We start from the raw sequence: 24,947 nt of genomic DNA, 5'->3' as shown, positions 1-24,947 counted from the left end.
CTGTAACAACCTGCTAAGCCCAGAAAGCTACGAACCTCTATAGGAGTTGTGGGTCTTGGCCAAGTTTTCACGGCCTCAATCTTTTGACCATCCACTCGAATACCATCGGCTGCCACAATATGCCCTAAAAATGCCACTGAGTTCAACCAGAACTCACATTTGGAAAACTTTGCAAACAATTCTCGAGTTCGAAGAACTCCAAGGACAATACGCAAATGATCCGCATGTTCTGCTTCGGATCTAGAATACACCAAAATTTCATCAATGAATACGATTACAAATAAGTCCAGAAAGGACCGGAAAACATTATTCATCAAATCCATAAATACCGCTGGCGCATTAGTTAGCCCAAATGACATCACCCGGAATTCAAAATGACCATATCTCGTTCTGAAGGTTGTCTTAGGGATATCTTTCTCCCTAACCCTCACTTGCTGATACCCGGACCTCAAATCAATCTTTGAAAACCATTTGGCGCCTTGCAATTGATCAAACAAGTCATCAATCCTTGGGAGAGGATATTTATTCTTAATCGTTACTTTATTCAATTGCCTATAATCAATGCACATTCTCAGGGAGCCATCGTTCTTTCGGACGAACAATACGGGCGCTCCCCACGGGGATGAACTAGGCCTAATGAAGCCTTTATCAAGCAAGTCCTTCAATTGCTCCTTCAACTCTTTCAATTCTGCGGGTGCCATTCTATATGGAGGAATAGATATAGGTGTGGTGCCTGGCAACACATCAATGGTAAAATCAATCTCCCATTCGGGAGGAAGGCCTGGAAGCTCTTCCGGGAACACATCCGGAAATTCGTTCACTACCGGAACTGATTGAAGGGTCGGCGATTCAGCTTCTACATCTTGAACTCGCACTAGATGATAAATACATCCTTTCATGATCATCTTCCTTGCCTTTAGATAAGAAATAAATCTACCTTTTGGTGATGCCGCATTCCCTTTCCATTCTAAGACTGGTTCTCCCGGAAACTGGAAATGAACCATCTTCATTCGGCAATCAACATTGGCATAACAAGAAGTCAACCAATCCATGCCCATAATAACATCAAAATCTACCATTTCTAGCTCATGCAAATCAATCATGGTACGACGGTCACAAATCGTGACTATACAATCCCTATATACTCGGCTAGCTATTACCGATTCACCCACGGGTGTGGACACCTCAAAAGGTTTGATCGACTCCGGCTTAACTATAAATTGACCTGCAATATAAGGAGTAACATATGATAACGTGGAGCCCGGATCAATCAAAACATATACATCATGAGAGAATACCGATAATATACCTGTGACCACGTCAGAAGAAGACTCTAGATCTTGGCGTCCAGCCAAGGCATAAATACGGTGCTGAGGACCGCTAGTACTGTGAGCTCTGCCTCTACCTCTACCATGGCCGACTGGCGCATGTGAACCTGGCCCCGTAGGGCGCACAGATGCCGAAGATCCGGCTACCGACCCTGATGGTTGGGTCCTACCTCTACCATGTACTGAGGGGAAATCACACATAATATGGCCTGGTCGACCACATGAATAGCAAACATCTGAACCCAATCGGCATTGACCCCAATGCGACTTCCCACACTGGGAACATCGTGGTATAGGTGGCCTTGACTGGCCTGAATCACCTCTAAACTGGGACCCCGAATAACTCTGACTCGGCCCGGGATGAGTAGATCTATCAAGGCTCTGGCCTGAAAACCGTGGAGGTGCACTGGTCATAGAATAGCCCGAATGTCTAGGGAACTGTTGCCTGTGTCCGCCTCTGGACTCACTTATTGGGCCCGAAGATCTGGCCCTCTTGCTATGTCCCCTATCCTGTTCACGTTCACTTCTCCGCTGCTGTTGGCTTTCTTCTAAGTTCTGAGCATGTGCCTGAATGCGTGCAATATCCATACCGTCCTGAATGGACGCAGTCAAGCATTTGTCCATCAGATGGGGCCCTAGGCCCTTTACAAATCGGTGTACCCTGTCGCCCATATCTGCTACCATGACCGAAGCATACCTGGCCAAGGAGTTAAAATGGAGGCTATACTCTAGGGCACTCATACTGCCTTGCCTCAAATTTAAGAATTTATCGGCCCTAGCTCGCCGAACTTCTGGGGGCATATAATGACGGAGAAAAGCATCTACAAACTCTTGCCATACCGGGGGAGGTGCATTGGCTCCCTGTGAAGCCATCCATACTGTATACCACTGGATCGAGACATCTCCCAATCTATATGACGCTAGCTCTACCGACTCGGTGTCTGAAGCATGTATCAATCGGAGCGTCTTTAGCATACCATCGATGAAATCCTGAGGATCCTCCTCCGGCTTTGACCCAAAGAATTTCGGAGGGTTCAAAGTAATGAAATCACGGGCTCTTGCACTAACAGCCCTATCACCATACCCTGAACTGTGCCTCTGAGCCTGGGCCGCAACCAATTGAGTCAATAAAGTAATGGCCTCTTTTACATCTTGGCCCGAAGCATTTGGTGGAGGAGCTGGAGGTGCTGGAGCTGGGGCTGAGGCTCCCTCATGCTCCTCAGAGACGGGCACTGTCTGGGAGGACTGAGATTAAGCCGCACCTTGGGACTCACTTTCCTCTACTACCGGTGGCGGTGCTTTTTTAGCCCGCTTCTCTGCCACCGTCTTGCCCTTTTGGGCTGCCGTAGTCTTTCCTTTTTTAGGCATCTCTGAAATACACAACACACGATTTAGGAGCAAGAAAATCCTACATCATATCTCTATCGCACGATTCTTATGAAGAAAGAAGGTCATTTATTCTTAAAATGTCTGCAGCTTCTTGTTTATAAGTGTGGCGCACAATACACCCATAACCAAGACTCTACTAGACACGGCTCGTAGACACACCCTAGGACTGAACTGCTCTGATACCACTTTTGTCACGACCCGACTCGGGGCCGCGACGAACACCCGGTGCTAGCCCACCCCGGCACCCTCTTAGCTTACTCTTATGCTTACATCTAGGTGAGCCACATAATTATAAATGCATTTCCATTCATTCGTCAACTAGTCCCATTTGGACAACAGCACATTTATATCATCATAGGCATCTATGCCACATCAGTGTACATGGGCCAACGTGGCCGACAAAATGATATACAAAACATAGGCCGACAAGGCCAAACACATCTACCCCCACACACACATGTCTACGAGCCTCTAAGAGTATAACATATCACATTAGCAGGACAGGACCCCGCTATGCCCATAATTATATACACAAAAGAATGAGTACCCAAAAGATATGGCTCCGAAGGAAATGGAGCTCTCTATGTAATCTCCGAATAGACAGCTATGGATCAAGTCTGTCTCCCTGTGCACCCGCGGGCATGACGCAGCGTCCACAAACAAAAGGACGTCAGTACGAAGAATGTACTAAGTATGTAAAGCATGAGCAACATCAATAAATAAGCATCATGAACAACATATGAAATAACATAGAAGGGGGAAGACAATAATATCATCGTCATAGCGCTTACCTGCCTTTCGTAGGACTTTCCATTTTTCATACGTATTTGTACACCTACGTCATCATCCGTGTTCCATAATAGTACTCGTACCATACTTGTGCTCATATTCGTATACATGTCCTTATTCGTATTCTTATACATAGTCTTATCACATTCATATTCATATTATATACATAGTCATTTCATATACATGGCATTTACATAGCATACCCGACCTCATAGGATTAGTGTTTCATACATACTTGGCCAACCAAGGCTCAAGGCTACTCATACCTGGCCCTACCAAGGCTTCAGGGTTATCCGTACCATCTGCAGAGGTGTGCGCGTGTTTCGTAATCGTATACATACTTTATACATATTCATATACATATATCCTACCCGGCGTTATAAGCTCGGGGTGTCATTATAGCCCTTCATAGGCACATGTAAGTATAATAGCCCGTAGGCACCTTTAGCATCATTATTATTATCATCGTCATCACTATCATCATCATTTTTGCTACATCTATATCTTATGCTTACTCGTCATATGGGGTGCGTAGTACAATCGTAGCACATATCGAGGATCGTGAGCTTATGAGCTCGGAGTGTCAATCGTTTGAATACAACATACTCATATAGAGGATTTAAGAGTTTGGCCAAGGAACCATGCCTTATGAAAGAAGGGTTAGCCTTACATACCTTTTCGTCGGACTATTCTACACTTGCACGCTTCCTTCCAATGCTAGCGTCTATACCTTCATTAATATCATAACGATGGCCATTAGTCATTCACATTATCCACATTATCTAGATTCCTTAATTTGCCTCTAATTGACCCATATTCATGGTCATAACATCCAACTTCGTCCATTCGTCTAAAGTGTCTAGTTCATGATCTTAGTACCATTTATAATGCATTCATATCACAACACGACAACATTCATGATTCAATTCAAATTATTCCTCAAAATGTCACTATTCATCATTCATGACCTACTTGACCATATTTTCTACAATCCATGTATTTCAACTCTTCAATACCTTAAACATCATGTAAAAATCATGAATCTTACCTTAGAAGTTGTAGGAACAAGCTTTGATTAATAATACTCCACTTTGAGCAAAAACCCTAGTTTTTCTCCATTTGGATTTCTTGACCTAGATGATCTTTGATGATGTTCTTACTCTTGATTCACCTTGTTTTATGTTTTTGATCCTTAAATATCCTTGAAAACTTGTATAATAAATGTAGAGAGAGGTTTTAGAGAGAAGTGGTGTAATGTTGTAATGAAATAAAATAAGTGTTGGTTCCCTTATTTAATGAATTGCAAAAATCTGTGCTGGGTGAACAGTGGTCGTCCATGGAGGTTTACGGTCCGTATTCCACTTTACGGACCGTCCCTCGTGGTCGTCTTTAACCATTTCCAGAACCAGAAACTTTGGCTGCATGCATGGTAATTTACGACCATGGTTTACGGGCCGTAAATCACTTTACGGTCCGTCCTCCTGGTCGTATTTTACCATTTCTCAACTGGGCAGAAAGTCGAAGTCTTGCATGGTAATTTACGACTGCCAGTTTACGGACCGTATACCAATTTACGGTCCGTATTTTGTAGTTTACGACCACTGGGCAGATTTCAAATCTACAACTTTTCATATCTCTTAGACTTCTCATTTTAATCACCCACGTCCATGCACATGCATTGCTCACCTTATATCTCATCTTAACTTAGCCAACTTTCTCATCTCACATCGGATACCTTCGAAATCTCGCCTAAGGTCATCAAACGTCGTTTCTTGCTCATGGACCTCATGCACTCATACTTATCACTAGTTCGTTCACTTACGTACCAACGAAAAATTTTTCCGAGGTGTAACAAGTACAAATTATGTCATAAATTTAAAAATGACTCACAATTATAATTAAAAAAAAATGACTCACAAGTTTTGTTCGATGTCAAAATAAGAATGGTTGGGCAAAAACTTTCCTCATATATGCAAGCAAAATTCTGACGGATCCTCATAAGTTCTGATGGATTGGTAAACCTCTCCCTATATGTGGGATTTTTATTATCAAATTTGTCTTTCATTAAACCAAATAACTATGAGTATTCAAACGTAATAAAGCACATTTTTTTTCAAATATTATAAAGTTCAAGAAATGAATAATTTTATATCTCAAGATTCATTTATTGCAGCAAGATCGAAGGTAGCAACAAGAAGTGGAAATTAAATTATGTAAAAACATGGAACGAATGTTAAGAATTCCTTCATCTCCACCGCAAATTGAAGCGGGAGGACGATTTAAAACCCCTTTTAAGTTCCAAAAGATCCCATTTTTCATATCCACCTCCCGCACTTATCTCCCCACATTATAAGAGTGTTCTTGAGAGTTCTTGAAGGTTCTACAACATTCCACAACCTTCCATACCATTAAAAGAGAAGATCAAACATCAAAACCTCAAGATAATCCATGGAAGATGATTGTATAGTCTATACCCGTGATGTACACAAAATTGGCAGTTATTCTATTTTCATCTTTTCGTCATATGAACTTGAAGGTGTATGAAGTTTCATATTTGATTTTTGAACGATAGAGACTTTCAATTTGTGAGGGTCGTTCTAGCTATATAAGAAATCCTTGATTAATAATAACATAATAAGATAAATAACTTACTTCCGAAATCCCTTATGGAATCGCTTAATATTTCTGAATTTCAAAAAAGAGATAAAAACAACAGGGGATATTATGTGATTTATTAGTATTCTAAATCTTAGTTGGTATTTAAAATATCCGATTCAAATAGACAAAGAAATTTTGATAATAACCTATTCGAAAAGAATATTTGTCATGACAAACAATTATTTGCTAGAACTCTTGAGATCCAACTTCATTTTATTAAGGTCGGAAGGAACACCTAGGTCATCAATACTAATTCGTTGTTAGTTTCAAACTATGTAATTCTAAATAAAAGAATCTATAATTATAGCAGTATCTAATGTATTAAGAAAAAGAATAATAATCATAATTCAATGTCAAAACAATTGAATTTAACAAACCTATGCTCTAAAAAATGAAAATGAAAATAAAAGCACTACGCGTCATTAGTACATGGAACGAATGATGAAACGGGAAGTTAAGTCCGTCGAAAATCAAAATTATTTTCCAGCGATTGTGTTTTTAGCTTGAACATACCCTTTGAGAAAGATAATTTTAAGAAAATAATTATTACTTTTTTCTATGATATAAATGATTATATTTTGGAATAAACATAAAAATTAAAAATATCCAATAATATGACCGGTAGGAGGCAGTAATGTAAACGTACAGCGAAAACAAATTTAAACTATGAATAGGTTCATATATATGATTATATGAGCAATGGGCAAGTCAATTGGAAAAAGTTATCGGCCATAGTCATAATAATAAATGACACCACTTGAAATCAATGCGGCTGTATCAAAGGGCTAAAAAGTCAGCACAGTCAAAAACTAATAAATCATGTACAACAATCAACTTATTTGGAGTAATTACCTAAATACCCTAAAAATATATCCCTCTTTTTTAATAGTATATATATATATATATATATATATATATATAAATGTGGGCCGCAGTTGCTTTTGCTATTTCACGTTCAATCCTTTCTTGGTTCCCTATTCATTTTTCTTTTCTTTTTAATATATGTGGACCCCATCTTTTAATTTCAGTTGACCATTGAGGGAGTTCATGGTTGACGATCCTGGCATGAACTCCCTCTTATATATATATATAAGATGAGTAAAAATATTTTTAGTTGGAAGAGCATTAATATAACCGACAACATGAATCACCACGTGGGTATGTGGAGTCTGGTACCTGGCCCGACCAGCAGAGTAATCTCATACCTTGTCAGGGGTATGAGACATGAACATGATATGAAAGGATCCAATCAATAAAAAATGAAGGAATCATCCTGACTGGGCGGAGTGATCCTTATCCTACAGTGGTAAGCGTAGTTTCAAGCTATCTGAGCCTTCTCGATAATATGTTTAACTCCCAAAAACATGAACATGAATATAGGTGGAATCTGAGCCCATGATTTTCTTAAACACGATTTGTAAACATGATTTGTAAGAATAATATAACATGAATATATGATTACATAATATACTTGTATGTAAACATGGAGACTTGTAGGATTTTCATGGTATTTAGCATAATAATTCATAACTTGTATTTAAGAGCCCATAGAATGCAAAGTATGGGTTTTCATGGATTACAGTTCAATAAACAAAATGAGATATTAAGAACACAATAACGAATTATTAATACAACATGGTATATCATGGTACATGTATTTAGGGTTATCATGAACATGATTAGAAACCCTAGTTTTGGTGAAATTTCGTATAATCATGGAAGAACATGACGTGGGGAAGAACAATGATGTTCCCACACGTAGATTGAAACCCTACATACCTTTTAACACTCCAAAACTTGTAACTAATGGTCTGAACTTAAGAAGAAATCCAAAATCCTTAGTCTTGAATACTTGTGGTGGGTTTTCTTGAAAATCCTAGTATAGGAACAATGAATTTCTACTTAGAATTTATGAATATATGTTAGAATTCACTTGGAATGGCTTACCTTAATGTCTTGGATTGATGGGAGGAGAGGAACTTCGTCCTAGGGCTTGAAGGAATGAAAATGAAACTGAACTTACGTATTTATAACTGGTTTTGTGTCGGGAAAAATATGGACCCTAAATGCGGTCCGTATTTATGGACCGTATTTAGTCATGGCACAAAACAGAATCTCGAGTTTTATTTTTCCACTAAATACGACCCCAAGATATGGACCGTATCTCAAAATATGGTCCGTATTTCACTAGCCTGCTCTGCGATCTTCCAGTAAAACGGCCATAACTATTTGTACAGATGTTCATTTAACCTTCATAATATACCGTTGGAAAGGTAATTCAAAAAGTTCCCAATTAATAAAGGGGATATAGTTGCTTGAATTAAGCCCTTCTGCAAACTCACTTGTGATCATGCTCCATAGAGTGGCTTCCGACTTTGCTTTGTCCCAAGACTCTTCTTATGACTTGATTAGTTTTCCAAACACTACCTATACTCCTCATATTGGTTCCATTATACCCTCGTCTTACGAGTCGAACTCTAGCCCGAATGGACGAGATGTTACAGAGTGGATGATCCACCTCTCTCATTTTTTCTTATAGTCTATAGATGGTAGTCGAGCAGAAGTAGAACTGTGCAGTGGTTAGAATAATGACTAATTATATTTTATATATATCAGTAGTATATCCGTGTATATCTTTAGTGTATCAGAAGTATATCAATATGAATAGGATGCAAACATGTAGTAGAAGTTAAGTAGGACTCTACTATTCTAGTGCAGATCCATTAGTGATCTCGAGCCTATATAAGAAGGCTTTATGTACACTTTGTATTTATCACTTGAAACATATATACAAAGCTTCTCTTTTCCTTTCTGTACTGTGTTTTCTACAAGACATACGTCATTAAAACAGTCCATTGCATGTAGCTGTACTGCAACATTCATGAAAAACAATTGAAAGTTCTCAGCTACATTGGATCAGATCGTCTAATCACTTCCCATTAATTGGTCTGTTTCATGTTGTTGCAGTTATTATTATTTTTTTTCAAATATTCTAAACAGAACCACTTAACCTTTTGTAGGATATCGAGTCAATGGAAGATGCATTATGTCAAGCATCATCATCAAAATCTGTTCATGAATCGGACATTTCAAGAATCATAAAAGAATTCGTTGGTAATCCGGTGTTGAAGGAAGGCAGTGGTTTGAAAAGGTAATGTTCTTTTCTTATTCTCATTCTATCCAATTTATGTGATACACTTTCAGCTTTAGTCTTTCCTAAAAAAAAATATCACCTTTCTATAATTAGAAAGAACTTAACTTTAAAATTATCCTTTTACCCTCAATGAAATAATTCACGGCCACAAATATTTAAGGTTTGTTTTATACGAAAAATTTTAGTAATCTTCATTTTTTTCTTAAACTTATGAAGGGAGTAATATTATTAAATAATTTCTAGCTTTATGGATGACTTGGCACTTTTGCATTTATATTTTTTCGGGTGAAACATTTTTACTTGTGAGATTAGTTCACAAAGGAAAGTAAATAGCTTTGGTTGACTACAAGTATACAGAAAGTTTGTTTCATTTTCCAAAGGAAATGAAGTGCACTAATACAACTTTTTGTATTGCACGAAGAGATTTCTCATTGTTTTTTAAATCTACATTCACCCTACCAATAAATTTCTAGTTGTTTGTGGACTGACATTGTCAATCACCGAATAGACTTGATGTTATCAACCGTTGCTTGGCAAGGACACAGTTGAAGAAATATTATCTGCACTTGTAAGTTAATCATCAATTCTTTCTCTTATCTCCTTATAATTATATAAGTTAGCGACACATGGGAGTTGCACAAAGTGAGGTGTGATTTTACAGGAATGACTTTGGAGGGGTGATCTTAAACTTTTGACGTAGCTTGTCCCATGGCTAAACTTCAAGTTTAATAAGTTTTGACAAGACATTGAGTGTAACTTTTTGTGTCTTTTTTGAGGCTACTATTTAAATTATGTCCCTGGTATGCTAGATTCGTTTTCAAATAAGAAAATCCATCCAACTATCTTTAAATGCTAAATTAATTCCATGGTGACATAATAAAGGGATGGCCTCAAAAAAGTCCATAAGGTGCAAATAATTCTCTATTTAATGTTAATTACCTATAATTCTCTTGGATAGGATAAGGAAGCAGCCGCAATGGATGATCAGTGGATCACCAATGCAATCAAGTCAATGAAGTTTGCATCACCAACAAGCCTTAAGATTTCTCTAAGATCTGTAATAACTGCTGACTCTTCTATTCATGCATGAAAATGTTTCATCTGTTGATTTTTCTAAATATAATAGATACAACATTATTGGTATGACAAATTTATCCTTGTTTTACAGATTAGAGAAGGACGGAAGCAAACACTTTGACAATGTTTGAATCATGAATTTAATATCAGTAGTCACATCGTACTAAGATCATTCAATTACAATGATTTCTACGAGGTAAATAGGGTTATGTCTTTTAAGTTACGTTGTCATGTTCACTTCGTACAAATCTTACTGTCTTATGATTTTACTTTCTAATTAAGCGCTATATATGTTGGTTGAACTTGTAGGGTGGTAAAGCAATCTTTTTTCACAAGGAAAAAAAGTGTAAGGTATGAAGAATCTTCTACATATATATTCTTGAAGAATTTAATACGTAGTTTGTAGTTTAATCACACAGGTGTACGTCATATTGTCTATACAATTTTTCTTACACTTGTAACGTCGCATGTCATATTATCTTCACTATCTAATCCAACTTTATCACAAAATACTCACATGATAGAAAAAGCTGATTATCAAATTTTATAACATTGCTTTGAAATATATATGCATAAGTGTTGTCAAAGCATATTTCAAAATAAAGCAAGTGTTATCTTCAGGGCATTAGATGTAGGAGTAGTCCATATAGATTATATATTATCCGTATATATGTAAAGGTAATGGTGATAATGGTGCTCATCGATGTGTTTATTTTGTTCATGTATAGTGGGAACCATCAAAGTTGGAGCAAGTAGATGATGCAATAGTAATGCAGTTTTTTGAAGTGGTCTACAATGATAGCTGGGGTTACTTGGAACTTCCAGATAAAACACAGCTGAAAATGTCTAAACTTTGATTTATAAGCTAAATGAGAGATCAATCGAATGATGATGTTCAATACATTAGGAGCTACTGCAACTCATGATAGACTATTAAAATCTTTTAATTCCTCTTTGAAAGCATTTCATGTCATGAAAAATGTTATAATGTATGCATTTGTATTGGGACAATTTTCAATCTTGAAGTCCCTTCTTTAAGATAGTAATGTTTTGGGTGTTTGATATAGTCGTAATATATTGTCGTTATGCAATAATTTTTCAAGAGTTTTCATTTTATGTAGTTTCTTCTTTGTTATCACTTTTGCTTGTACGTCTATAAAAGATATGGCTGTCAACCGGGTCGGGTTGGGCCCACCCAACACATAAAGGGTGGGCCCCCCTAGTTTGGCTGGGTGTGAAAGAGAAAAGAGGGCTCGACACAACTCCCCACCCATTATGGTTTTAAGTTTTATTAATTGTTTTGTATTTTGAAGCTTGAGGTTTCACGCCTAAAGCCAATCCAAATTCTTTCATATCAACCCCAAACACATGCATGGTATTGGTATCCCAACATCAAAATACACATTTATAGTCCGTAAAAACTTACCCACACCGGATGTTATACACCCAATTTAATTAAGTTAACGACAAGACAAATTAGTATTACAGTCCTATTTTAATAAATAAATAAATAAAGATTAAAAAAAGGAAGCTAAATCAATAGTGTAACATTACAACTTTTAGAGTTGCCAACAGCCGTTCAATTTAATTCCTTCATTCTTCTTCCAGCGTTCTAGCATACTCCAAAGTTCCGCATCATTTTTAATTGCAAAATACATATACAACCCCTTAAACTTGTCGGATTATTCCATTTAGACACTTAAATTAAAAATCATTCCTATTGAACACTTCAACTTGAGTCCAACTGTATCTATTGAGCACAATTTTGACAACAAGCCAAAACGCATCACGCGTGAGGTTCAAATGCCGCTGACATGGCAATGTGACAAATAAAAAAATAACACATCAATAAAGATAAAATAGAAAAACACCATTTTGCTCCCACCTCCTTTGAACTATCCCGCCATACAACTACCGATGACCACCGGCACCACCAGAAGCGTACATAATCCTTTATTTAAATTTTCAATTTCATGACTTCTTCAGCCGGAGGTGATTTTCTAGAGTGGTTAAAATGGTGGAGAAGATGTGTAACATCCCGTAAATCTGAATTAGGTGTGAATGTATGAATCTAGTATAAAGGTGATATTTTAGCCATACGAATCTATTTGAGATGAACTCGGGTGATAAACAGTCGTTTTGAAGTCAAACCAAAAAGTGAAGTTCTTAAGGCCTTCTAAATTCGTCTAAGTCTAAGACAGTCTGTACTTATGGCCAGTTTTCGGATACTTGCGTTAGGAATTTGGGAAAACCTCTTTCTTTAAATTTGTATATCTTTGAAAGACCTTTCCAACGGTATATTATAAAGTTCAACCGCACATCCGTACAAAGAGTTATGGCCATTTTACTAAAGATGGCAGAGTTGAATCTTCATTCATGGCAAGATTTCGAGAACTTGTGTTAGGAATTTGGGACAAATTCCTTCTTGAAAGTTGTATATCTTTGAAAGACCTTTCCCATGGTATATTATGGAGGTCAAAAGGACATTCATACAAAGAGTTATGACCCTTTTACTAAAGGGTGGCAGAGCTGAATTTTCACTGGAAATTTCACCCAATGTACGCCCAAGGAGTGTTGGACGTACTTTCAAGTACGGGCCATACATCCTAGGACGTACATTGCCCCTTTTTGGCAGAAAAATCGTTTAAAATGGGTATGGCCTTATTTTGTTCCCCTTTTTCATTCTCCCAAACCCTAAGGACGAAATTCTTTTCTCTCAAACTCAAGATACTCTAAGGTAAGCCATTCTAAGTCATTCCAAGTTAATTCTAACATGTACCCATGATTACTAATCAATAATTCATCATTCCTAACCTAGAGTTTTCAAGAAAACCCACATAAAGATCAAGATTCTAGCTTTTGGAGTTCTTCTTTAAAGTTCAAGTTTTTAATTCAAGTTTTGGAGCGATTAAGGTATGTAGGGTTGCTAGCTACGTGTGGGAACATCATTGTTCTTCCCCACGCTTCTTATACCATGCTCATGATAACCCTAGGTCCATGTCCATGATTATATTATGTATGAATTGTTATAATTCCATCATTGAGTTCTTAATATTTCTTTATGGATTATTAAGAATCTGTCCGTAATCTATGAAAAACCCATTATCTCATTCCATGGGTTCATGCATGCTAGTTTATGATATATTATGCTATTTTCAAGAAAATACTATACATGCTTTACAAGTTCATGCAAGCAAGCTATAATTCATGATATCCATGTACAAGCAAGTTATATTCATGAAAACCATGGGCAGCAAGTACCACTTATTTTACATGTTCATGTTTTTGGGAGTTGCTTTAATTACCGAGGAAGGTTTCAGATAGCCTGAAACTACGTAGCCACCGTAGGATGAGGATCGCTCCACCCATGTCCCGGACGATCTCTCATAATGACTGGATCCTTTCATATTTTATTAAATCTCATGTTCCTTGCCAAGGACTGAGTGTTCTGCTGGCGGGACGCATGCACCAGATCATGTATCGGTTATAAGTTATTGCTCTTCGTGCTTATGATATTTTTACTATGTTATATATATATATATATATATATATATATATATATATATATATATATGTATGTATTCATGTTCATGATCAGGTTTCAGTTTCACTTTCAGTTCTTATCATTATTATTTCATGTCCCATGTTATTTCATTTAGTTGCTTTACATACCAGTACATTCAAAGTGCTGACGTCCCCTTTCTATTGCCCGGGGGCCTGTATTTCACGATGCATGTACTGATTTACAGGACGACACATCTGCTCAGTAGGACAGCATTCGTATCAGCTTATTAGTGAGCCTCATCTCATTTGGGGTTTAGTCAACTTTTTGTTTTATGATTAGTTATGCATCTAAGTTATGCTGGGGGCCTTGTCCCAGTAAGTATGTATTCCAGTTAGACTCATGATAGAGGTTTCATAGAATAGACAAGTCAGTTATGTTATGTCAGACATTCGGAGTCGTATAGCCATTTTGGCTCATTCGTGTTATTTCCGCACTCATGTTTAAACAAGTATTTTGTCACGACCCAGCTAGGGGCCGCGACGGGTACCCGATGCTAGTTACCGAGCACCGCTCACTCTACTATTTATCTCGCTCATTTAATACTCTTTTATCAATTTCACATACCAATCGTAGAAATATTATATTTAGTCAACCATAAATACTTTATATACATTTGCCTCTCGGCCATCAAAATAATATACATACATATGAAAACCTTTTGTGAGACCCTCTAACCCACACTGCGTATCTACGAGCCTCTACTACATAATGAATACATAGACGGAACAAGACTCCGCCATGCCCAAAATATGCATATATAAATGTACACCAAAAGAATAATCATAAGCACCTCCGAACAATGGAGTGCTATCTATCAGCGGACAGCTACTGGGGATCTGGACCAAGCGCTCCTCCCTGTCTACCTGTGGGCATTAACACAGCGTCCGAAGAAAGGACGTCAGTACGAATATTGTACCGAGTATGAGAGACATATATAATGAAAGGAGACATAAATAACATAGTGATAACATCAACAGGAAGCATCTGAATCTGACCGATAATCATAAAAGAAGTAATGCATGCTGTCTTACTCATACTCATCATCATAACATGTATGCATCATATGCAAGCTGTCCGTCCATGTCGGAACGGTGTGAAAATCAATAATATTAGCCCGCGTCCAGGCCTCCCGCGTCCGGGGTACCATCTCATGCCGCCCACTAGTGGTGTCTGCCCATGCCAAAAGGTCACGGTGTATCCGTATAGCTGCCCGCCTTGGCGGTGACTGCCCGGCCAACTAGGAGCGGTGTGAAATGCTCATGTCATGCTTATCACAAAATGCTCATAATAATAATATACTCCTTATAATACATGCACAAGGCTCAAGATCAACCTTACTCTATCAGGGTGACATAAGGTCGTGATCCCCCAATTCCATTATGGGACAACTATTGATACTCTGTCTCACCTTGAAGGAACTAGTACATAAGGTGAGTGGAAGCAATAATTAGCATCATCATTATACTAGCATCATCATATCGTATTCCTCATCTTATATAGACATTAAGGAGTTAGACTCTTAGCCTTTCGGACTATAGGAACTCATGAAGAGAATAGGAATTTCATACTACAAGATTCATGCCATCAGAAGGAAAGGACTAGCCTCACATACCTGGTCGTTTAGCTATACTATCGCTCACTTGCTCTTCTTCAATATCACGTCGTTACCTTCATAAGAGAATTTGGATCAGCATTAGTAACTAACTACAAAAACGTATCGCTAATTGTAGGAAAGTCGGACAACGCTTCCTTCGTTCATACTATTTTTCTCATGCTTTATCTCAACTCTTAACATTCCTAACATTACTCATAATATCACAATCGATCATCGTCATTTACGTACATTTAGCAAATCCACCATTTTCCTCTAATTTCCCCATTTTTAGCCTTATGACTCGTCTTTGCGTTTTCATGCGTTTAACGCTTGTTTCATGATGTAAACATCATTCATAATGTATTTGTACTCACAACACTCCAATATTCGCAGTTCAATTCCACTAACATTCATTTACAACACTATTCACTCAATAATAACCCATTTCTATGTCCTTCTACATTTCAAGTGTCTAAGCTTTCCAATACTTCAAACAATATGGAATAATCATAAAACTTACCTTGGATGAAGGTTGAACAATCCTTAAGTTGAGATTCTTCACTTAGCCAAAACCCTAGTTCCACCCTTTGTGGGATTTCTTGACCTGGATGATCTTTTATGGTGTTCTTATACTTGATTTCATAAGTTTGGTGGTGTTGATCTTGATGTTCCTTGTGATTCTCTTGAATTCTTGTGGAGAAAATATTTGGAAAGTTTTAGAGGTCTCTTGAGTTGTGTTGATGAATAATGGAAGAACATGATGTCTAAGTCTCTTTTAATAATCCCAAAATCTGATCTTTAATGAATTCTCGTCGGGTGAACAGTGGTCGTAAATTGCAGTTTACGGACCGTATTTTGATTTACGGGTCGTCCATTGTGGTCGTATTTAAGCATTCCAAAAACAGAGAGTTTGGCTGGTGGACATGGCAGTTGACGACCTGGTTTACGGTCCGTAAACCAGTTTACAGGCCGTAAACTGGGTCGTATTTAACCATATTCAACATTTACAGAAAGTTTTGGCTGAGGGACCTGGTGGTTTACGACCTGGTTTACGGTCCGTAAACCAGTTTACGGGTCGTATTCTGGGTCGTCTTTAACCATTTCAACACTTACCAGAATCTTGAGATTTTTGACGCAATGAAAGACGATTGCACTATACGGTCCGTAAATCACTTTACGGGCGCCGTATAGTGCCACACACGACCACTGGGTGGAAATTTTCCGTGACTTTCTTATTTCCAAAATTTTCTTAATTAGCCATTCCCGACTTAATAAAACATCATTTACTCAACTTTTCATCGTTCCACTCTTCATACAAGTACGGAGAAATTTCCGAGGTGTAACATATTTTTATTAAGCATTATGACTTATTACGTTTTTTAAAGGCTCATCATGCATTCACATTATATTCCACTTATGTTATGCCTCATGATGATTCAGCAAGCCATGTGGTTCGCTCGGTCACATGCAGTAAGGCACCGAGTGCCGTGTTTCGCCCAGGCCATGGTTTGGGGCGTGACAAAGCTTGGTATCAGAGCACTAGGTTCAAGTGTCTTAGGGAGTCTATGTAATCGTGTCCAGTGGGGTCACTTTTATATGTGTGTGCGTGGCACACATATAAACAGTTGACCACCAAGACATTTAAGTTTGTCTCACTTCTTTCAACTCTAGATCGTGCAATAGAGCTATGTTCTCAGAAATCAATCGGACTCCTGTGTTGTTTCCCATTCTACCGAATACGCCTCATCTCAATGGATGAGAAAGATATAAATCTAATCATTACTGATGTGTTAATTTCAGGCGGAGTCATCAGGAATTATTCTAACTCGTGCGTATTGCGCCCTTTCAGAAAATGTCTACTAAGAGAAAGGAAACTTCGAGCGCCAGGGCTACCATTGATGTGACCCCAGAGATGGACTCTCAGACTCCGAGAGTTCTAATTATTCAATTCTGCGACGGTAGGTCATCAGTACCTGCTTTAATTACCACTAATGCCCCAGCTCAGACCAATGTGAGGAAGAGGGGTTTTCATAATCCTATTTGCAGCAAGTGTAATAAGAGACATCAAGGGGTGTGCCACTATAGTACCCATAGATGTTTTGGGTGTAGCCGGCAGGGTCACTATCTGAAATGTTACCCACGAGTGAAGCAGGGTAACAAAGGTTTTTCGCACCCATTTGCAATAGGTGTGGCAAAAGACACGTAGGAGTGTGTTGGATGGGTTTGGGTGTGTGTTATAATTGTGGTCTTCAAGGCCACATGCAAAGAGAATGCCCTTCAGTCAGGTATAGTAGTAACACCAAGGGTGGTGTTGCAATTCGTTCCCCCAGACCAAGCGTAGCTAATTCAACAAGACCTTTCACAGCCCTAGTACTCAGGCACTAACAAACCAAGGCACAGCTAGGGGTGAAGTATTAGGATCAAGTGGGGATCAAACACGTTATCATGATATGGTAGATCACCAGGACTCTGAGGTGCCGTCACATGTGTCATAGCTATGCCAATAATTTCCCCTCCTTGTCACATATGAGATATTATGCCCTAGATCTATTATGTCCTATGTGGTTATTGTGCAGTTGCAAGTTCAAAGTAGAGTATATTTTTTCTTCTTCTTATATTTTTGTTATTTTCCCTTCAAGGATGTAGATCGACTTTAGGATGATAGTGTACATGGATAAAAGGAAGTAGTGATGTGATAGACCAAAAAGTATAATCAAATGATATTGAATCTATTGGTATAGTCCCAACTTGTGTAAGTGTTTTGGCAGCATTATAGGGTGTGGTGTTAGTAAGTTGTCTTGAGAGGATTATTTCGATGGGAATAGAAAAGCTAAATAAGGAAATTAAACGGGTAAGTCTCATGGCGATAGTCTTAGAGTCAGAACCATAAGAATGATCATATATTGCTAGACTTAAGGAATCTTCAGGCTTGAAACGTCAGCTTTTGAACTAAGGGGGAGATCGTGCGATAAGGTACCGATATAGATTATGTGTTTCGTAAGTTGATGAGATGTTAAGGAGATTATGTCATAGGATCACAGTTTCATGTAGTCAAGATAAGGTGCGTAGAATGCGATTTTTTTCATGCCCGTTGAGATCAAGTACTAAGTAATTATGTTCTAAGATAAAGTTCTAGATCGAATGACGGGTTTTAAGGGTATAATGGTTCCAATTCCAGAGTAATTCATGTACTATGTGGTACTAATGCCCAAACGTACTCTACACAGCCTAGCATACCTACCTTATGCCCTTGTTAAAGCTTTACACTTTATGTTTAAGATACAAGACTTAAGACTCCATACGATAAGCTATGCAATGGAATGTTCTTTCATGTTTCTCACATCAGGTTGTACTCATGTCTAAGGTTAAAGACCGCATTCATGTATCACGTATTTATCGTGCATTTATACCCATGTCCACGTTCTAGCTCCTAAGTGATTTCCTATTATGATGTTGACGTTGATAAGGATCGAAGGGAAGGTAACATAATAGTTTAAAGACTGAGAATCCTATGGAATGCACACCTATTCCTTGGACAAGAGGAGAATGCCTTAGGTGAATGGCTTATTTCGACTCCAATGGTATACTACCTATGTTTTCACGTACTCATGTCCACGATAGACTTATTCGAGCATCCACCTATAGAAATAGCATAAAAAATGATGTTGGTAGGCAATAATGAGAGTAAGTCAAGATGAATGTCCTATCCACGATTCTATGTAACTCATGCTTATGTTCCTTTAGCTAATGTTTTACGATCATAATGACATGATTCCTTTTTCCTTTCGCTAAGTACCTATGCCTCGTTATGTTCAAGGTGACTTTCTACCCATGTCTTAGATGCTCGAAGAACGAAGTAGCCTATAATCTATTCTTTCATGAGCATTATTTATTAAGAAAAAAAAAGGGCGTTTACTCACCATGATAAGAGTAAGCTATGTTGAACCATGTCCCATTCTTTCGGTATATCTAAACCCTAAAGGTAATGTTTTATCCATGCCCTATGTTTCTGACTCAAGAGTGAAGCCTATAAATTGTGCTCCATGCAAGTCACACTTATGTCTTAGTCTTACTTCAATGCTCATAAACTCAAGTCCATACGCCATGGTATACAGGTACCCATGTAAATGCCATCTTTCTCATATACCCATGTCCCATCTGATGCTACTTATGTATTCATGTTTTATGCCATATTAATCCCGTTTCCATGTATGTTCCATGTTACGTCCTTCCGTTTGATGTATAAATGCCACATTTATGTTCTAAAACAAAATGCCTCCTATGATTCGGACGAATGATTGCTGGCTCTCAATCCTTTATGATCCGCTCACGATAATAAGCAAGGTATGCCAAGGTATTCCTATCTATGTTTCAGAGCAAACAAGAGTTCCTTTCCTTCACCCTATGGTGCTTATCTCAGGAGTATTCTACTCAGATTCGACGTATTCATGTCATGCCTATGCTAGACCTTTATGAATACGTAGGTAGGATAATATTCCTATTATATGACTCAAATATGTCTTATTCGCACCGAGTTGCGCTCAATTTCAAAGCCTAAGTCGTACTCATATCTTATATGTCAATCGTGATGGTGATATACAAACATCTATGATCAAGCCTCTAAGTGTTCAGATCTCATCTTCGCTCATCATACAAATCCTCTGCTGTAACAATCATGTTTTCGACATTCAGATCTCATGTTATGATATCCCTGTTTACACGTAGTCGTATCTCACGACAGTTTAGCACTCGTGTATTCATGCCAGAGAGTTTTCACGTATTTATGTCCCATGTCATGCTCTTCATGCCCAGATAATCATGTAATGTTCGTGCCTATTTTCCAGTACTCATGTCATTCATGCCTACGGATTCTCTTCCAAACTTCATGTATAGTAATCATGTATCATTCAGCCAATATCCGTGTGTCAGGCCAGCTCAGTATTCATGTTAGCCACATTCAAGATTCAGAAATATCGGTATGTCACATCATGCGTATTAAGATACCCTGTGAGTTGTGTGTTGGTACATTAGTTAGCTGGTAGGCATTTGAGAAATGTCGTGAGGGTCTGAATTATGAAGGAAGTTCTGCCATAAAATTTTGTAGATTCCATAGTTAGTAGTGACTCTTAACCTCTAATCATAAATCAAGGACAGTTGTTTCACGATTGTCATTCAGGTAGGTACGACTCAGTTTCATGCTCCCATGTAAGTTTCTATGTAATGACATATTCAGTTCTCATGATCCATGACCATGTTCCCACGTAATCATGTCGAGCTTTTATGTTTCATGTCATGTTTCTTCACGTTCATTTATTCAAGCCATGTCCAGTCCCATTCTTAACCAAGACCCATCATTCGAGGACGAATGATCCCAAGGGGAAGATATTGTAACATCCCGTAAATCCGAATCAGGTGAGAATGTATGAATCTAGTATAAAGGTGATATTTTAGCCATAAGAATCCATTTGAGATGAACTCGGGTGATAAACAGTCGTTTTGAAGTCAAACAAAAAAGTGAAGTTCTTAAGGCCTTCAAAATTCGTCTAAGTCTAAGATAGTCTGTGCTTATGGCCAGTCTTCGGGTACTTGCGTTAGGAATTTAGGAAAACTTCCTTCTTGAAAGTTGTAGATCTTTGAAAGACCTTTCGTCTTCGGGTACTTGCGTTAGGAATTTAGGAAAACTTCCTTCTTGAGAGTTGTAGATCTTTGAAAGACCTTTCCAACGGTATATTATGTAGGTCAACCGCACATCCGTACAAAGAGTTATGGTCATTTTACTAAAGGTGGCAGAGCTGAATTTTCATTCATGGACATTTTTCGAGAACTTGCGTTAGGAATTTGGGAAAACTTCTTCCTGAAAGTTGTAGATCTTTGAAAGGCCTTTCCAACGGTATATTATGGAGGTCAAACAGAAATTCATACAAAGAGTTATGACCATTTTACTGAAGGGTGGCAAAGCTGAATTTTCACTGGAAATTTCACCCAATGTACGCCCAAGGAGTGTTGGACTTACTTTCAAGTACGGGCCGTACATCCTAGGACGTACATTGCCCCTTTTTGGCAGAAAAATCATTTAAAATGGGTATGGTCTTATTTTGTTCCCCTTTTTCATTCTCCCAAACCCTAAGGATGAAATTCTTCTCTCCCAAACTCAAGATACTCTAAGGTAAGTCATTCTAAGTTATTCCAAGTTAATTCTAACATGTACCCATGATTACTAATGAAGAATTCATCATTCCTAACCTTGGGCTTTCAAGAAAACCCACATAAAGATCAAGATTCTAGCTTTTGGAGTTCTTCTCTAAAGTTCAAGTTTTTAATTCAAGTTTTGAAGCGATTAAGGTATGTAGGGTTGCTATCTATGTGTGGGAACATCATTGTTCTTCCCCACGCTTCTTATTCTATAAAGTATGAATCTTTATGAAAATTAGGGTTTCTATACCATGCTCATGATAACCCTAGGTCCATGTCCATGATTATATTATGTATGAATTGTTATAATTCCATCATTGAGTTCTTAATATTTCTTTATGATTATTAAGAATCTGTCCGTAATCTATGAAAAACCAATATATCTCATTCCATGGATTCATGCATGCTAGTTTATGATATATTGTGCTATTTTCAAGAAAATACTATACATGTTTTACAAGTTCATGCAAGCAAGCTATAATTCATGATATCCATATACAAGCAAGTTATATTCATGAAAACCATGGGCAGCAAGTGCCACTTATTTTACATGTTCATGTTTTTGGGAGTTGCTTTAATTACCGAGGAAGACTTCAGATAGCCTAAAACTACGTAGCCGCCGTAGGATGAGGATCGCTCCACCCATGTCCCAGACGATCTCTCATAATGACTGGATCCTTTCATATTTATTAAATCTCATGTTCCTTGCCTAGGACTGAGTGTTCTGCTGGCGGGACGCATGCACCAGACCGTGTATCGGTTATAAGTTATTGCTCTTCCTACTTATGATATTTTTACCATGTTATATATATATATATATATATATATATATATATATATATATATATATATATATATATATATATATATATATATATATGTATTCATGTTCGTGATCAGGTTTCAGTTTCACTTTCAGTTCTTATCATTATTATTTCATGTCCCATGTTATTTCATTCAATTGTTTTACATACTAGTACATTCAAAGTGCTGATGTCCCCTTTCTATTGCCCGGGGCCTCCATTTCACGATGCAGGTACTGATTTATAGGATGACACATCTGCTCAGTAGGACAACATTCGTATTAGCTTATTGGTGAGCCTCATCTCATTCGGGGTTTAGTCAACTATTTATTTTATGATTAGTTATGCATCTAAGGTATGCCGGGGGGCCTTGTCCCAGTAAGTATGTTTTCCAGTCAGACTCATTATAGAGGTTTCATAGACTAGACAAGTCAGTTATCTTATGTCAGACATTCGGAGTCGTATAGCCATTTTGGCTCATTCGTGTTATTTTGGCACTCATGTTTAAACAAGTATTTTTATTAAGCAATATAACTTATTATGATTTATAAAGGCTCATCATGCATTCACATTATATTTCGCTCATGTTATGCCTCATGATGATTCAGCAAACCATGTGGTTCGCTCGGTCACATCCAGTAAGGCACCGAGTGCCGTGTTTCTCCCAGGCCATGGTTCGGGGCGTGACAAGATGCACCTTGGGTTGACGTACAGTGCGACTTGTCAGATATATTGGGTCATATGGTATTTCCCCGTTCTCTCCCCAGATCGAGATATCCCCCGTTTCGCCCAAGAAAGATAAATTGAATCATCAAAAATTTGGAGCGTAAAGTGCAATTACATCCATTTTTGAGGGGATTCATATTACTATTATCAATTAGAATAATTTATGGTTGGCTTGGTTGGACTAAAAAAATGAAGTATCCAAGCTCCGTTTAGAAAAAACCCAATTGGATTGGTAAGATATCTATGATTGCTATTCATATTTTTTCTTTGTAAAGAGATCCTAATTGTCAAGCAAAGTTATCTCAACTCTAATAAACACCTGTATAAAATGAATTGAAAAAAAAAAAGAAATACAAAAAGAAATGGTAATGGAAGCATTTGACGACCATATATGGCAGTCAGTTATGGGAAAGAATGACAAATGTGGGGGAGGGAAGAAGGTGCTCGTTGGTGGTTTGCATTTCGCCGGCGAGGGTCGCAATGGTGATTTTAGGTAGAAATTCACCTCCTCTTGAATTTTTGGGCTTTGACGCATTCACCATTGATGGGAAAATACCTATAGAGGGATTAGTTTCTACTGACCTTATTATAGAAATAAAAGAAAATTATACTGCACTTATGACTAAGAAATCATGCATCTTTTGATGTTCAAAAACAAATGAAGGAATAATGCAATGTAGTACAGTGATCATCAGACATGGTAGTAATTTATAATTGGGGCTGCTTTACCTGATTTTTAACTTCTACTTCATGGAAAATTTTGGAGACTTTTTGGAAGAGGTGAGGTCTTCCTTCCTGGTGACAATGGAGGCACCGGAGAGGAGAATTTTCTAATGGAGCGACAGATTGAAGGGATTTGTTTGGTATGGTTTGTATGTTGGTGGAGACAAGTGGTTACAGTGGTGGACGCAGTTGTTCAGGTGGCGGAGATAGGTGGCGGCAGATTGAGGTTGAAGGAGACAAAAGCAAAAAACTTAAAAATTACTCAAAAAGTAGGACTTTCCACGCTCTGATAGGAGAGTGCATTACACCTTTGTGCCATGTCAGCAGACTGTGTTCAATAGGCACAGTTGGACTCAAGTTGAAGTGTTCAATAGGATTAAATCTTAGTTTAAGTGTTTAAATAGAATAATCCGATAAGTTTAAGTATTTAGCCTTTTTAATTCATTGCCTTCTGGATACAAGGCTATGTGTCATTCCGGCTAATAAAACTTTTGGAGAAAACCTTTGATTTCTTGGTTCCCTAAAGTAACCAATAGCATAAAAGTTGTGCTCTCAAGTTTTTTATTTGAAAAAAATTCTCGACTTAAATAATTTTATCCTTACATCTGCTAATTGCCCGCGAATTTCTCATCTTACCAAAATCTTCTCTACTATTGCAAATTTCTGGCTATTATATTTAGATAGAGCATTGGCCATCTATCACATCTCATATTCTTAATTAAGTTGATTAAGATACTGGAGATGAAAAAGATATGATGATAAATTTATAAAATTAACTAATCTATATTTTCATGTTTATACGGCTAATCATAGTTGGAGCAGGAAAAAGAAAAGGTTATGGCCTTTGAATGTGGTTACCATTCGGAAGATAATGGAGAATAGAATGACTATTATTAAATATTTTTATATTACTAATTAAAGTCATGTGCAAAGCATACGAAGTTAACTA

At 37.7% G+C, this 24,947-nt stretch overlaps 1 pseudogene; it reads left to right on the top strand.

The window, feature by feature from the left end:
* Positions 1-11,444, top strand: part of LOC132610483 (probable 3-hydroxyisobutyryl-CoA hydrolase 3) — a 42,364-nt pseudogene extending 30,920 nt beyond the window's left edge.
* Positions 11,445-24,947: the final 13,503 nt, after the last annotated feature.

This window comes from Lycium barbarum, chromosome 9 (genome assembly GCF_019175385.1).
Source record: "Lycium barbarum isolate Lr01 chromosome 9, ASM1917538v2, whole genome shotgun sequence".
In the NCBI taxonomy this organism is placed as follows: domain Eukaryota; kingdom Viridiplantae; phylum Streptophyta; class Magnoliopsida; order Solanales; family Solanaceae; genus Lycium; species Lycium barbarum.
This window is presented reverse-complemented; position numbering and strand designations above follow the sequence as displayed.